The 15,538-nt window shown below is 51.8% G+C and overlaps 1 pseudogene; it reads left to right on the forward strand.

Annotated features, from left to right (window-relative positions):
- The first annotated feature begins 83 nt into the window (after positions 1-83).
- The window catches only part of LOC117437992 (NEDD4-like E3 ubiquitin-protein ligase WWP2), a 46,274-nt pseudogene continuing 30,819 nt past the window's right edge, over positions 84-15,538 (forward strand).

The raw sequence follows: 15,538 nt of genomic DNA on the forward strand, positions 1-15,538 counted from the left end.
TCCCAGTGCAGCCTTGGCTTCCCCCACACTGTGGGAGAGGTACTAAGGGGTGTCTTCCCTCTCTGCTTCCAGACAGGGGTGATGCCATGGCTGCTGTGAGCTCCAGCAGGGCCAGGGCCGGGCCACCCTATGAGAAGTCCCAGCTCTCTGTGAAAGGTGGGTTCTGCTGCCTCGCTGGAGGTGGGGCTGGGAGCCCCATGGTGGGGAACTTGAATTTTGGGTGTTTCTGGTCTGGGTGTATGTTCTGTCTACACCCCAGGGTGGGAGACCTTCTCGGGGGAGCAGGGGCTGGGGATGGCAGCACTGCCCTGTGTCCTACTCAGGTAAGTGGGGCAGCTATCGGCTGGGCTCTGCTGCTTCCTCTCCTCGGCTGCTGTTGGGACATGGCTCCAGGGACGCGTTGGTCCTCCTGTGGCCATGAAATTGCTCCCAACACCTGGAGCTGCAGCCCCAGCTCTGCCCCACCGCCTCTCTGCAGGCACTGCTGGCCTGGGGGCAGCTGAATCTCAGCTGGTGGGTGCCTCTATCCAGACTCAGGGTTGAGGCCACAATGATGGACCCCTTCTCTGGTCTCTGCAGCAATGTCACAGCTCAGAGCCACTTGGACCTGAAGGTGTGGAGCTGCCATACCCTGAGGAATGAGCTCCTGGGCACTGCCTGTCAGCCTCAGCAACCTGCTGAAGAGCGGTGGGAAATGTATGTATGAGCCAGACCCCATGGGGGTCCCCAGCCTCTGCCCTGCCTGGGGGTCCTGTGTTCCGCAGGGTCCTTCCCCTCACCTGCTTGGAGGTATGTGGTGGGGAAGAAAGGTGGCAGCTGCAGCAGCCCCTTTGTAGTCCCTTCCCTGGAGGGGAAAGAAGCAACATTGTGTGCCCTGGGCCACCTGTCAGGGCCGGGGAGCCAGCATGTGACAGGAGCTATACCTCCTCTATTAGCCAGCATGCTGCAGCCTGCATGGAAACACAAACCCCGCAGCTATTTGCTGCTATTTGTGGTCTCCAGAGTGTGGCTTGTGACAGCAGCTACAGCATAAAGGCAGCCATTCAGGGCTTGAGCTGTGCAAGCAGCTGCACAGGGCTGGAAAAGGTTTATTCTCTTTCCAAGCACAGCTCTGCTACTTGTGAGATACAGGCCTGGTATTGAGCAGGAAGAGGGGCCTCCTGTGCCCCGGGGTGATATAGGGCTAGTTCAGACTCTCCCCAGTGTCAGGGGCTGGGGTGAGCTGCTTTCCCTGGCACTTCCAGCTGCCAGCTATGGAACTATGAGGGTGTCCCCTGTGTGGACAGGCTGCTGTGCCCCTGGGTGGCACCTTGTCTTGCTCAGGAAGTGAGGGCTTCATGAGGAGCTGTGCTGATGCTGCCACCAACATCATCTTGCAAAGCCAATGAGGTCCTGAACACCTGCCCCAGGTATTTGCAGGGCTAGGCTGCCTGCTTAGGCAGCCTAGCAACAGCTGTTGCTGTCAGGCAGCCTGCAGTAGGGATCTCTACCACAGGGCACCCTCCCCTGCAGCTTTTTCTTCCCGAGGTGTGCAAATGACATGCTGGGCTCCTGGAACCACTGCTGCTCCCACCCTATCTGCCTGTTCCTCTGCAGGGGCATAATCGGTTCTTTCATTAGCAGGTCTCCCAGGGGGCTGTGTGGAAAATGAGTGGAAAAGGCAACTGGCTGTTTTAGCTTGTCTGTTAACATCCACCAGAAAAAAACATGTCAGATTTTTCCTTGATGCTGTGTGCTGGGAGAGAGGGCTCTTAAAGCTGCAGAGCCACATGCTCTTGTCTGCCCATCTTGTCTAGCCTGGAGCCTGTGCCCTCCTCTCCTCTGGAGACTTGCTGCTTGGCTTTTGCTGCAGCTCTCAGTGGGCCACAGACTGCTGCCAATCCCCCAGAGGTCCCATGGGAGCCTGTGTTCCTGGGAGACCCCTTCCTAGAGTGGGCTCTTCACCTGCTGAGAAGAGGGGAGCCTGTTCCCTCTGCCTGCCAGCCTGGGGAAGTGGCAGGTCATACAAGGATGTGCAAAGGGCACTTGGGATTTCAAGTCATTCCAAGTCAGACACTTAATGTTCTTATGCAGCCCATGAGCCTGGGGAAGGTGGAGAAATGCATGTGCTCTCTGCTGGTGGTGGGGGCCTGGCCATTGTCTCCTTATCCTGGAAAGCACTCAGCAGGAGTGTGCTGGTCCTGCTGGGCAGCAGACCCACTTTCTAGCTTAGTTGAGTTATGGCTTTGGTGAGGTTTTCTGTAAGTTACTGATATGTGAGTGGCCTTTGGTTTATGTTCTTGTAGTTGTTCTACTTGGTGCAGAAGAATTGTTCTGGTTGTTCTGCTTTTGGGCAGGGGTGGTGTTCTTTCTGCTGGTGATGTCTGTTGCAGTGCATACAGAGCTCCTGCCTGCCAGGAAGATGTTGGAGCTCTCCCTGTTCTTCCTGTTGGCTCTTGCCAAGCAGGCCTCACTTTGGGTGGAAGACTCAGCTAAGAGGCCTGGAGCCTGGAAGAAGAGCTCAGTGATGAGCCTGGTCAGGCCTGAGCTCCCAGGAAGATTGGGAGAGCCTGCTGGAGCTACCAGCCTAATCTGTCAGACAGGAGCTCCTGCTCGGGGTGGGTCCCGCCTTGCCTTCTGGCTCACAGTGCTTCTCACCACCTTGGCAGTTGCCTCAGGGCCTCTCCTCTGGCAGGCAGGCAGGACTTTCAGAGGGGATTGCTGGGGAGATGATCAGTCACAGAAAATGAGCTGGAGACTTCCACAGAGCTGAGCTGCTCCCAGGCTCCTGTAGAACAGCTAATTCATAATGGCACAGCCCCCTGCCCTGCCCCCCAAGTTGCTGCCTGCTGCAGAGGCACCTCTTTGTTCCCAGGCTCCAGGAGCTCCTCACCTGCTCCTCCTGTGAGGTCCAAAGAACAACCCCATCTGGCCTCGCACCACAGTCTGTGTAGAAACCAGTACTGGGCCCTGCTTTTTTTCCCTGGTCCCACTGTATGCTGAGCAGTGGATGTCTGTGCAGGCTCTGGAGTGAGCCAGGCTGTAGCTTGCAAATGAAAGTGCTTGCTTTTATTGCTCACTGCTGGGGTTGCAAGTTCCATCGAGAGGCTCCTGTTTCTGGAGGAAACCACCTGCCAGGGTTTTACAGATCCTGCACAGTTTTCTTTCCCTACTGCTGTGCCCCAGGCAGAGCTGCTGGAACTGGGCTTTGCGAGACCCTCCAGGAAGTCAGAAGCAAACAACCCCACCCCTCCCCACCCCACCCAAACCTCTGGAAAGCTGCAGCTTCTTCCTCTGTAATGTCAAGGGATGTAAAGTCAAGGGAGCTCTGCTGCATGCCCCAGCAGCAAAGGCTTTTAGCAAGGAGTTGTGAAGGCAGAAACTCAAACCAGCTGATGTGACTGGTCAGTGAGCTGCCTGTGTAGTGGTTGGGCCATGGTCTCGTCAAAATGGTCATCCAAGCTAGTAAGTCACAGTGAGGGCTGGACTGTGCCTATCCTGTGTCACCTTTTGGGTGTCACTTCCCAAGTGTCCTGCAGAACTGATGGGACCATGACTACCAGCATTCTCCCTGTGCCCTGGCTACCTCCAGGTTTTCTTTGGATGGGAGGCTGCTCTCTATGCCCAAGCCAGTGAGTTGGCAGGGTCTACTGTCTCTGGTCAAGTTGTACCCTGTCAGGGCTGTTTTGCAGACAACCAGCTGTGCCTAGTCAGAGGTAGTGGGCTTTTTGGCCTTCTCTTGTCTTCCCTCCCAGGCCTGTGATGGTTTAGAGGAACAAAGCAGAAGTCTGAGGTCCTCCTGGTTATACCTGGCAGATAAATGGAGTGGGACACATTTACAGAATCACAGAATAGTTAGGGTTGGAAAGGACCTTAAGATCATCTAGTTCCAACCCCCCTGCCATGGGCAGGGACACTTCACACTAAACCATATCACCCAAGGCTCTGTCCAACCTGGCCGTGAACACTGCCAGGGATGGAGCATTCACAACCACCCTGGGCAACCCATTCCAGTGACTCACCAACCTCAAAGTAAAGTACTTCTTCCTTATATCCAATCTAAATTTCCCCTTACTTAAAGGGTCAAACTTCACTTTGACCCCGTTACCCCTTGTCCTGTCACTGCAGTCCCTAATAAAGAGTCTCTCCCCAGCATCCTTATAGGCCCCCTTCAGATACTGGAAGGCTGCTATGAGGTCTCCACGCAGCCTTCTCTTCTCCAGGCTGAACAGGACCAACTTTCTCAGCCTGTCTTCATACAGGAGGTGCTCCAGTCCCCTGATCATCCTCGTGGCCCTCCTCTGGACTTCTTCCAACAGTTCCATGTCCTTTTTATGTTGAGGACACCAGAACTGTACACAATACTCCAAGTGAGGTCTCACGAGAGCAGAGTAGAGGGGCAGGATCACCTCCTTTGACCTGCTGGTCATGCTCCTTTTGATGGCAGCTCAGAATGCGGTTGGCTTTCTGGGCTGTGAGGGCACACTGCTGGCTCATGTTAAGTTTCTCATTGACCAACACCCCCAAGTCCTTCTCCACAGGGCTGCTCTGAATCTCTTCTCTGCCCAACCTGTAGCTGTGCCTGGGATTGCTCCAACCCAGGTGTAAGACCTTGAACTTGGCATGGTTGTCTCTAAGCTGCTGGTGGCTGAGACTGAGCTGGAGCCAGAAGCATGAGCAAACCTTCGTACTGCCTGGGGAGACTTAAATTTTACCCAGGACAGTAAAGATTATCCCTTCCCCTAAACTCCGGGTTCTCCCTTGGTTTAGGGATGGCTGTGGAAGTCCAACTTTCCCTTTGCCCCTTCCTGGGGGGGCCTGTAGCCACAGCATGGAGTCATGCCTTTGGCTGCAGGTATGCACAGCAGTTAAGCTAGTCCTCATCTGAGCACCAGGGAGGTGGGTGCTGCCCACCCGACAGCCCTGAGCTCTGGGGCAAGTCGGTGTGGCTTGGTGCTCCCACTGATGTTATTTGTTGCCCTGCCTTTTCTGTCTGGTGCCAGGGTGCTTTCAGGACAGGGTTCTGACTCTGGGATTTGATTCATCTGCAGATTGATGGAGGGGGTAAGTAGGTTGCTGGTTTTCAGGGTAGCCCAGAGGATCTATTTGTCTTCTGGTTGTATAATAAGCAGCAGTCCTGGCTGCTCTGGAGTACAGATTTGATTGTGTAGAGCCATTTGGGTGGAAACTGGCCTTTGCATCCAGTGGAGCTGCAAAGAGGGTTTGGGGAGCTGAGAGGGTGGGAAGCACCGTTTGTCTGAAAATCTTCCTGGCTGTATGTGTGGAGATGGAGCCACCCCACTCAGGGAAGTGGCAGCTCTCTGGTGCTTGTGCCTATGGGTGTCAGATGTATGTGGCTCCTGGAGGTCCTGAAGGGCTCAGCCTGGGGCTGTTATCATGCTATCTGCTACCAGCCTTGTTTTGTGGAACCATAAATCCGCTTAATGGGCTGGGTGGGAATTCCAGCTCACCTCTGCTAAATGGGAGTTCTCATGCTGCATGCTGGGCACTGTAAGTAGCTGAACTGAGACCTTATTCAGGCCCAAATCACCCCCATACCCCCTCCCAAAATAATAATAATCTTTTTGACATTCTGGCTGCTGGTGGGACACAGGCAACCTTTTGTGCTCAGCTGCTCAGGGGACCCTCTGGTAGTGCAACAGAAATGTCCCTTTGTGAATCCTTCATGCTGGATGGGGACAGTGAATGGAAGGTTCTGCTAGTGTTTATTTTTTTAAAAAAGCTGAAGGGGGTGGAGGGAGGAGAAGGAAGCTGGCTGGGAGGTTCATGTTCACATCCTCCACTTGGAGACACCTTGTCTTAGCTCCTGCACTGCCGCCCCTCAGCTGGGCACCGGCACAATGAGGGCTTGTGCAGCTCGGCTGCCAGATGCTTGCAGAGGGGGGTGAAGGGGACCCCTGGAGTATGTGGACATGACTTCCACATGGCTCAGAGAAAGTGCAAATTCCTATGGCTTGGAGAAGCCAGGGAGAAACAGGGTCTGGATTAGTTCTGTTTTTCTGGTTGTGCTTAGTAGCATCTTCTATCTTGGGCTCTTAAAACTGCCATTGAGATCAGTTCCCCTTGGAAGCAAACTGGGAGCAACTCCTTTAGGCAGATGGGTAAGACCAGGCTTAGAGAATGCCTTGATGGATGACTGGGGGGGTAATGAGCAGCAGAACTGGGCTCCAACCTCCATACTGTGCCCCATGAGGGTGGGCTTCTGCTGTACCTGGGCACTGGGGGCACCTGCCTCCTTTGCACTAAAAGACTGAGACTATCACAAGATCAACATGTCCTGCAGCCCTGTCTTCACTGTAGGCCCCTGGGGCCCTGCCAGCATCTCACCCTGGAGCTTGAGATAGCATGTTCCTGTCTTTCTCCTCCCCCTGGCAGGTACTGCACCCTGTCCCCGTGACAGACCAGGACAAAGCAGGGTGGTAAAAAATGGTGCCGTTGTGTCATGAGCAACCTGTGTATAATAATATTATTTGAGCATATGACTCAGGAAGTGTCTGTGCTGGTGTCCTGGGTTGGTATACCAGACAGGTGCAGCCAAACTTTCCTGGCCTTCTGTAGAGGTCTAAGCCCAGCCAGCAACCCAGAACCACACAGTGGCTTGCTCACTCCCTCCCCCCTTCCACCCCCACTCCCGGAGGGATGGAGAGGAGAATCAAAAGAATGAAACTCCCATGGACTGAGATAAGAACAGTCCAGAAACTGAGGTATAACACGAACCACTACTGTTACCACCAATAATAATAATGATAAGGGAAATAACAAGGGAAGAGAATACAACCGCTCAACACCTGCCGACCGATACCCAGCCCAACCAAGCACTGATCTAGCCCTTCCGGGTAACTGCCTCCAGTTTATATAGTGGGCATGATGTGCTGTGGTATGGAATACCTCTTTGGCTAGTTTGGGTCAGGTGTCCTGTCTCTGCTTCCTCCCAGCTTCCCCTCCTTCCTGGCAGAGCATGAGACTCAGAAAGTCCTTGGTCAAAGTAAACATGACTTAGCAACAACTAAAAACATCGATGTTATCAGTGCTGTTCCCAGGCTGAAAGTCAAAAACACAGCACTGCACCGCCTATTAAGAAAGAGAAAATTGACTGCTACTGCTGAACCCAGGACAGTATCCACCGCTTATTCCATACCATTCACGTCATACTCAGATCATACATTTTTCAATTTACCATCACTCTTGTTTCATATATATGTATGTATATATATATAAATACACACACACACAAAGATCATTCCTTAGTACATGGACCAATCCCTGTAAAGCTGCTGAGTTCATCTGGTCCATGATGTCAGGCTCCATCTCTTGTAACAGTCTCTCAGAGCAGCAGAGGCTGCATGCAGTTTTGGATTGTTTCCTGCTGATGACACCACAGAACTTGTCTGGTTACATCAAAGTTCATTCTTTGTTGGAATGATGGTTGGAGGGAAGTCAGGGCCAGTCACTTCTGACCTGAAGACATCAACTTGGTGGGCTATAAAGGTGCTACATAGCAGGCAACACCATACAATTGAGTTCATTGGCTGTTTTCCCCAAAAATCAAATCCCCTTGATGTACACATTGGACTTCCCCATCTTCCCACATTACACAACAAGTACATCCGGGTTCCTGAGCAAAAGCAATCGCATGAGTGGGTTTGCCTTTAGCTGAAGCAGGAATAACCCAGACTGTCCTCCTCAGCAAATTCTTTATGTGTACCACATGAACTTTATCCCCTTCTACAGGATGTAAAAGTTCTGACTGGGCTGGGCCAGCCCTGTTGGCAGATCCTCTGGTGTTGACCAACCAGGTGTCTTTTGGTAAATGTGTATCCCAATGTTTGAAACTCCCACCACCCATTGCTCTCAGTGTAGTTTTAAACAGCCCATTGTACCATTTGATTTTCCCAGAGGCTGGTACATGGTAGGGGATTTGATATACCCATGCAATGCCATGCACTTTGGCCCAAGTGTCTATAAGGTTGTTCTGAAAATGAGTCCCATCATCTGTCTCAGTTCTCTTTGGGGTGCCATATCACCACAAAATCTGTTTCTCAAGGCCCAGGACAGAGTTCCGGGCAGTGGCATGGGGCACAGCATATGTTTCCAGCCATCCTGTGGTAGTTTCCACCATGGTAAGCACATGGCGCTTTCCTTAGCGGTTTGGTGAGAGTGTGAGATAATCAATCTGCCAGGCCTCTCCATATTTGTATTTCAGCCATCGTCCTCCATACCAAAGAGGCTTTAACCGTTTAGCTTGTTTAATTGCAGCACGTCTCACACTCATGAATAACCTGGGCAATAGTGTCCATTGTTAAATCCACCCCTTGGTCATGAGCCCATCTGTATGTTGCATGTCTGCCCTGATGGCCTGAAGTGTCATGGGCCCACCGGGCCAAAAATAATTCACCTTTATGTTGCGAATCTAAGTCCATCTGAGCCGCTTCAATCTTAGCAGCTTGATCCACTTGTTGGTTGTTCTGGTGTTCCTTAGTGGCCCGACTCTTTGGTACGTGGGTATCTACATGGTGTACCTTCACCACCAGGTTCTGCACCTGGGCAGCGATATCTTGCCACAGTGCAGCAGCCCAGATGGGTTTACCTCTGTGTTGCCAGTTGCTCTGCTTCCATTGCTGCAACCACCCCCAGAGGGCATCTGCCAGCATCCATGAGTCAGTATAAAGTACTGGCCACTTTTCTCATTCAGTAATGTCCAAGGCCAGCTGGATGGCTTTCACTTCGGCAAACTGACTTGATTCACCTACTCCGTCAGCAGTTTCTGCCACCTTTTGTAAGGGACTCCATACAGTTGCCTTCCATCTCCGATGCTTTCCCACAATACAGCAGGACCCACCAGTAAACAAGGCATACTGCTTTTCACTGTCTAACAGTTTATTATATGCTGGGGCCTCTTCAGCACACATCACCTCCTCCTCTGGTGACATTCCAATGTCTTTGCCCTCTGGCCAGTCCATGATGACTTCCAGAATGTCTGGGCGACTGGAATTTCTTATTCGAGCTCGTTGTGTAATTAGTGCAGCCCATTTACTCCATGTAGCATCAACTGCATAATGTGTAGAGATCCTGCCTTTGAACAAACAGCCCAGCATGGGCAATAGGGATGCCAGGAGGAGCCGTGCTTCAGTGCCAATCACTTCCGAAGCAGCTCAAAAGTTTTCATAGGCTGCCTGTATCTCTTTCTCTGTTGGGGTATAGCTGGCCTCAGATCCTCTGAATCCCCAACTCCAAAAGCCAAGGGGTTGACCTCGAGTCACCACTGGAGTTTTTTGCCAGAGGCTCCAGGTAGAACCATTCTCCCCAGATGTGGTGTAGAGTACATTTGTTTCATCTGGGCCAGCCCGGACTGGTCCAAGAGCTACTGCATGAACTATCTCTCATTTAATTTGCTCAAAGGCTTGTTGTTGCTCAGGGCCCCAGTTGAAATTATTCTTCTTCCATGTCACATAATAGAGAGGGCTTACAATCAAACTGTAATTTGGGATGTGCATTCTCCATAACCCCACAACACCTAAGAAAGTTCGTGTTTCTTTCTTATTAGTTGGTGGAGACATTGCTATTATCTTGTTGATCACATCTGTGGGGATCTGTCTACGTGCATCTTGCCATTTTATTCCCAAAAATTGAATAGCCAGTGCAGGTCCCTTGACCTTACTCCGTTTTATGGCAAAACCAGCTTTCATCAGGATTTGGATTATTTCCCTCCCTTTCTCAAAGACTTCTTCTGCTGTATTGCCCCAAACAGTAATGTCATCGATGTATTGCAAGTGTTCTGGAGCTTGCCCCTGTTCCAGTGCAGTCTGGATAAATCCATGGCAGATGGTAGGGCTGCGTTTTCACCCCTGGGGTATTTGGTTCCAAGTGTACTGGATGCCCCTCCAAGTAAAAGTGAACTGCAGCCTTCACTCTGCTACCAGTGCAATTGAGAACAATGCACTGGCAATATCAGTTGTGGCATACCACTTGGCTGCCGTGGACTCCAGTTCATACTGAAGTTCTAGCATGTCCAATATGGTGGCACTCAATGGTGGTGTGACTTCATTCAGGCCACGATAGTCTACTGTTAGTCTCCACTCTCCGTTAAACATTCACACTGACCACATGATGGTAGGGCTGTGTTTCCACCCCTGGTGCAGTTGGTTAAACGTGTACTGGATGCCCCTCCAAGTAAAAGCGAACTGTGGCCTGCACTGTTTTTTGAGAAAAATGCATTGGCAATATCAGTTGTGGCTTCCCACTTGGCTGCATTTGACTCCAGTTCATTTTGAAGTTCTAGAATGTCTGGTACAGCAACACTCAATGGTGGTGTGACTTCATTCAGGCCACGATAGTCTACTGTTAGTCTCCACTCTCCTTTAGACTTTCACACTGGCCATATGGGGCTATTAAAGTGTGAGAGGGTCCTGCTGATCACTCCCTGACTCTGCAGTATATGTATCGTCTTATTGATGGGAATTAGGGAGTCTCGGCTGGTGTGGCTTTCCGGGTGATTCCCCCCAGTTTATGTACTGAGAATGATGTGCTGTGGTATGGAATGGTACCCCTTTGGCTAGTTTGGGTCAGGTTTTCTGTCTCTTCTTCTTCCTGGCTTCCTGTGTCCCTCCTCACTGGCAGAGCACAAGAGACTGAAAAGCCCTTGATCAGAATAAGCATTACTTAGCAACAAATAAAATATCGGTGTGTTATCAGCATTGTTCTCAGACTAAAGTAAAAAGCACAGCACTGAACCAGCTACTAGGAAGGAGAAAAACAGCTGTTACAGGTGAACCCAGGATACTGGGGAAGGAGGGTCTTCCTTGAGAGCTGGTGGTGGGCCTGGCTGGGTGTCCTCTGGCAGTGCTGGTAGGTATGTGTAGGTGTGGTGCTGTTGCTGGTGGTGCTTGCTGGGACAGCTGGACCTGAGGGAGTGAGCACATTGTCCTTGAGGGTATGGGGGGTCCTGGAGGGGACCAGGAGGCTGATATCCCATCCCATGGGGGAGCTGGTGTGGTGGAGCCATTCTCCATCGTGGCTGGTATCCCGAGTGGTGACTGCTTGGTCTCTTTTTCCATTTCCTCCCATCTCCCACAGTGGAGAACAGGCAGCAGACTCTGGATGTGCAGATGGAGAACAAAGGCAGCGTTGTCTCTGGTGGAGAGCTGATGATTTTCCTGGACGGGCCCACTGCTGATCTTGGAAGCCTGCCTAATACCAGTGCTGTGACAGAGGATGAGTGCTGCCCATCTCCACATGCACGTGGCAGCTCTGTGCACAAGGTGGTGAGCAGCAGCAGGGAGAGAGAGCCTCTCAGAGTCTGAGAGCACCCCCGGCACCCCTGAGCAAGAGTCCCAGTGCCAGCAGCCACCTCCTCTCCTAGTTAAGGCTTCCACCCCTGCCCTCCCCACCCTGCACATGGGCTCCCATGGGAGCAAGTGTGTGGTGGGGCAGGAGCTGGAGCATCAACAGGCTCATACCCTGCCTCCATGATGGCATGAGAGGAGAGGTGCTGCTCTGTGGGAATTCTTAAAGAGCCAAGGCCACATAATGAGCAATCCCGATACCCTGAGCCTTATTACTGTAAAGTAAGAAGATTTTTGGCAGGCAGAAGCAAGGTCAATTGTCTTGTTAGGCCTCTGTAATTTTCCACTGAAAACGGGCAGAGAATGATCTCTGCCAAGGTTGTAGTTTCCCACTGTATTTTTAGAGTAAGGTATTTAATCGCAATTTTAACAAGTTATAAACATTAGCTTTGTAAATGGTAGTAACCTCTAGACTAACCACTTAGAGACTAACCACATCCAAGTCAGTTACATAAGAAACCTAAGGGTGTAAGGGTATAAAAGGAGCACTGTATCTGAATAAACTTTGGCAATCGCTTGATCACATTGATCATCTCCGCATTGTCTGTGACTCCTGCGTCAACACTGCTCCAGGCCCCTCTCCAGGTGCTCCACCAGCTTCACCTGTGGCTTAGCCCCTTCCCTCACTGTCCTGTGTGGACTGGGGAAATGGCTTCTGTACTTAACAAATGCAGGAAAGGGCTCCTTGTGGCAGAGCGTGTGTGGAGACATCAACTGACATCTGCTAGGGGAGTCAGCAGAGCTTGTGCTGGACAGGGGCTGGTGCATCTTTTTCCCTTGGCTCCTTCTCTTCCTCACTGGGAGATGAAGCTGGTGAAATCTGGTAATCTTTAATGTGTCCACTCTCTGGTGTTGCCAGTTCTGCAAAAACTACATTTACCTTCCCTGGTGCTGTGCTTGGAGTTGTGGGGTGCTGTAGGGATGGGCTATGCCATGGCATGGCAGTGGGCAAGGAGAGCACCTCAGTGCAAATGCAGGGGGTTCTTGTGTGCTGGTGGGTCCCTTGTGGAAGGAGAAATGGAAGGAAGGAGGGTAGAGCTAGTAGGTGTCTCAGTCATTTTCTTCACTCGTTCAGGGTCCCAGCTGCCTGGATGGGACCCCAACAGCGTAGCTGCAGCCATGGAGGGCAGATACCAGCCTCCCAGTACAAACTGCTTTGGAAGCAGACCAAGGTAAGGGTCCCGTGCTGGTAGCACCTCTCAGTCCATTAATCAGTGGTTGCTGCAGCCTTAAGGCAGATTAAAAGTGTCAAGATTGTCCTTGTGCAGCAGATGCCGCTATGGATCTCCCAGTGAACCCCAGCAAAGCAGCCCAGAGAAGGTTTGGAGCAGGCCAACTTCCTGAATGACAGCAGAGCTGGAAGGTGCTGGGGGTGGCCATATAGCTAAGGTGCAGCTGACCTGAGCCTTTCTTGAAATATTTGTTTCTCAAGGAATATCAGGTCTGTGATGGTCCAGTTTCCACCAGTTGCTCTACTGGCAGCCAAAGGAATGGTTGGTTGGGGAGGTGTGGGGCAGGCTGTGACCAAGTACAGCAGTTGGTCTGCAGGGGTCCCTTCACATAGGGTTACAGGCACCCTAGATCTTGCCTCAAGCAAGGCACTGGGTCAGGCTGGGAAGCCCAGTGCCCCTCCGGGTGATGGTCACATGGGGATTCTTCGGAAGGTCCAGGGAGAGCAGGAGAAGCAGAGCAAGCAAAGCTGCACGGAAATAACAGCTGCTTCCAAAGGAAATGAGCTGCTTGGGCACTAGGCCATCCTGTGCTTGGCTTCCTTGCCTTCTAGCTGTGCTGGAATGGCTCAGTGCTGCTCCTTTTAGAGCTGTGGTTATTGAGAGACATGTCACACTGTCAATATGGCATTGAATTTAACACCTATTTATATTTCCAGAGCATGGCAGTGGCCTAGTAGCCTATACAGATGTTCTTGTTAGAAGTGTGCCTGTAGAGAGGGCTCCTGCAGCCTGCCTGATAAGGGGTTCTGCATGGCCCCAGGCTTAGGAGCACTCTCAGCAACAAGCTCCACACCTTGAGCTCTTCCACACCTCCTTCTGCCAGGCATATACAAAAGATGAGTGAAGGGGAGAAATGTTTCTGACTCTAAAAAGAGACCCTGCCCTTCCATATTGTGTGTTTGTCTCCCACCCAAGGGGGGAGTGAGATGGGAAATTGGTAGGTTGCTGAACACAGTTTGTGCCCTGTTGTTGTTTCTCTTGATTCCTGCTGTTCAGGTGTTAAAGCCTTCTACTAAGGGGTGAGAGAGTACTCAGTGTCCTGACAGGAGCTGGACTTTGCAGCTACTTAGCTAGGTGCTAGAAAGCCTGTAAAGAAGTTGTAGTCTGGGAGGCTCAGCCTGATGATTGCTTTCTTCTGATTCCCAACTGCTTTCCCATGGTCTGTAAGTAGTTTCTGCTTTTGTTGTCCTCTTGACCTGTGAGTGTGTGAGGTAAGTGTGGTGAGGTCTGGCCAGTACTTCTACAGGGGACCTTCAGAGACCTTCAAGGTGTGCTTGCAATCATTAAAAATCCCATGGCTGCTCTGGCACGGGAAACTGCCTTGCTATTTTCCAATTCATCCTGCACTCACCTGAATTTAGGGTTGTTCTGGACATAATTCCACAGTTTGCTGCAGTACTGCTACATGGGGCAGAGCACTGCTGCTGTACATACCTACTGTGGAGGCAGCTGACTTCTCCGGAGTAGAGTATGGGTCCTTTGTGCTTGGAAATTCTATTTGATGTTTGCTCTGTTTATACACAGAGCCATGTTTATTTTCATGGGCTTGGTGATGGATGCTGGCAAATTTGCTCATAGGGTGGAAAGAAAAGGGTCATTCTTTGCTCCTCAGCTATTTCTATGCTGTCCCCTCAAGGGAAACTGCTTGATCAGGACTTCTCTTTCTTCTCCTGAACAAATGTCATCTTGGGATTTGCTGCTAACCTTGGTGACAGGGTGTGAAATTCCACAGCCCTCCGTGCAGAGAGAAAGCAGAGCCCAGAGGTCCCCAGCTGAGAGCAGGTGCAGTGGATGCCAAGAGAGTTGCCACAATCCCCAGTTTGTCTTGTGATGGCTCTTCTGACAGCAGGGAATGAAGTAGCTTGGTTTGCTGCTTGTCCTAAGGAGAGGCTCCAGCTGGTGAGCCACGTTGGTGTTATGATCTGTGAGAAACCGCTGTTAACTGTCATGAGCTTGTGCAAGCTTCAGTGATTTCTTCAGTGCAGCATCCTTTGCTTTCTGTGCTTGTGTGATGTCCAAAAGTCACCTCTCAGTTAGCAATGGGCATGAGCATCCCTGAGGGCTGGCAGGAGACACTCCTCTGGGTCCCTCAGATGAAGTATTTCCCTTTGTGAGACCCCTTGCCCTGCAAAGCCCCACGTGTGGGTGCAGGATGTCCCCAGGCATGTGACTTCTGATGTGACACAGCAACAACAAAAGGCTGTGATCACCAGTTGCAGCTCTGGCACAGGCAGAGGGGAGGCAGGCAGTGCTGCAGGGCAGGTGTGCTGCCTGCTGCTGGGGGGGGCTGCTCGGGGCCTTGGGGAACAAACTGGGAGATGGGTCTTGGGTCAGCTGGAAGGGGGTGGGTAACAGGAATGAACTGGATTCAGGGTTTTGGAGCCAGGCATCTCTTTGGCTGTACATCCTGCTGCCATGGAGCAAGGGGCTGTTCTGCCCCAGCTCCAGGGTGATGCTACATCGGTGCCACCTCTGCTCTGGGCACTGCAGGTGTGAAGGCTAGGTTCTGGGGACATGGCTGCCTCCTCCCCCCTTTGCAGGCATAGGGGGAATTTCTCAACTCTATGTTTCAGGAACTGAGACCCCCTGCCCAGGTGGTGCCGGGGTTCTCCTGGTTGTGTTTCCTGGTGGTTGTGCCCCGATTCCCCACAGCCATCACTGGCTTCCAGCTGAGTGTGCTGCCCTCCCTCCTCTTTGGCTGCAGTTTAGGATCTGGCATGCTGAGGGAGACCAAGACTGATGCTTCCACCTCTGCTGACATCTCATGTCAAGACCTTCTGGCCACTGCAGTGGGAGAAGGTGGTTGTTCCTGGGTTTCATGCCCAGGCCCCACATTGGTGTTGTGGTGTGGGGGCTCTGCCTTGGCAGAAGGTGGAGAGCCAAAAGGTTGATGTCTCTCTGGCTGACGCCAGTTTCCTCTTTGGCATCATCTGCCTCCAGCCCAGGAGTGGAGATGGGGCAAAG

This window comes from Melopsittacus undulatus, chromosome W, assembly GCF_012275295.1.
Source record: "Melopsittacus undulatus isolate bMelUnd1 chromosome W, bMelUnd1.mat.Z, whole genome shotgun sequence".
NCBI lineage: Eukaryota > Metazoa > Chordata > Aves > Psittaciformes > Psittaculidae > Melopsittacus > Melopsittacus undulatus.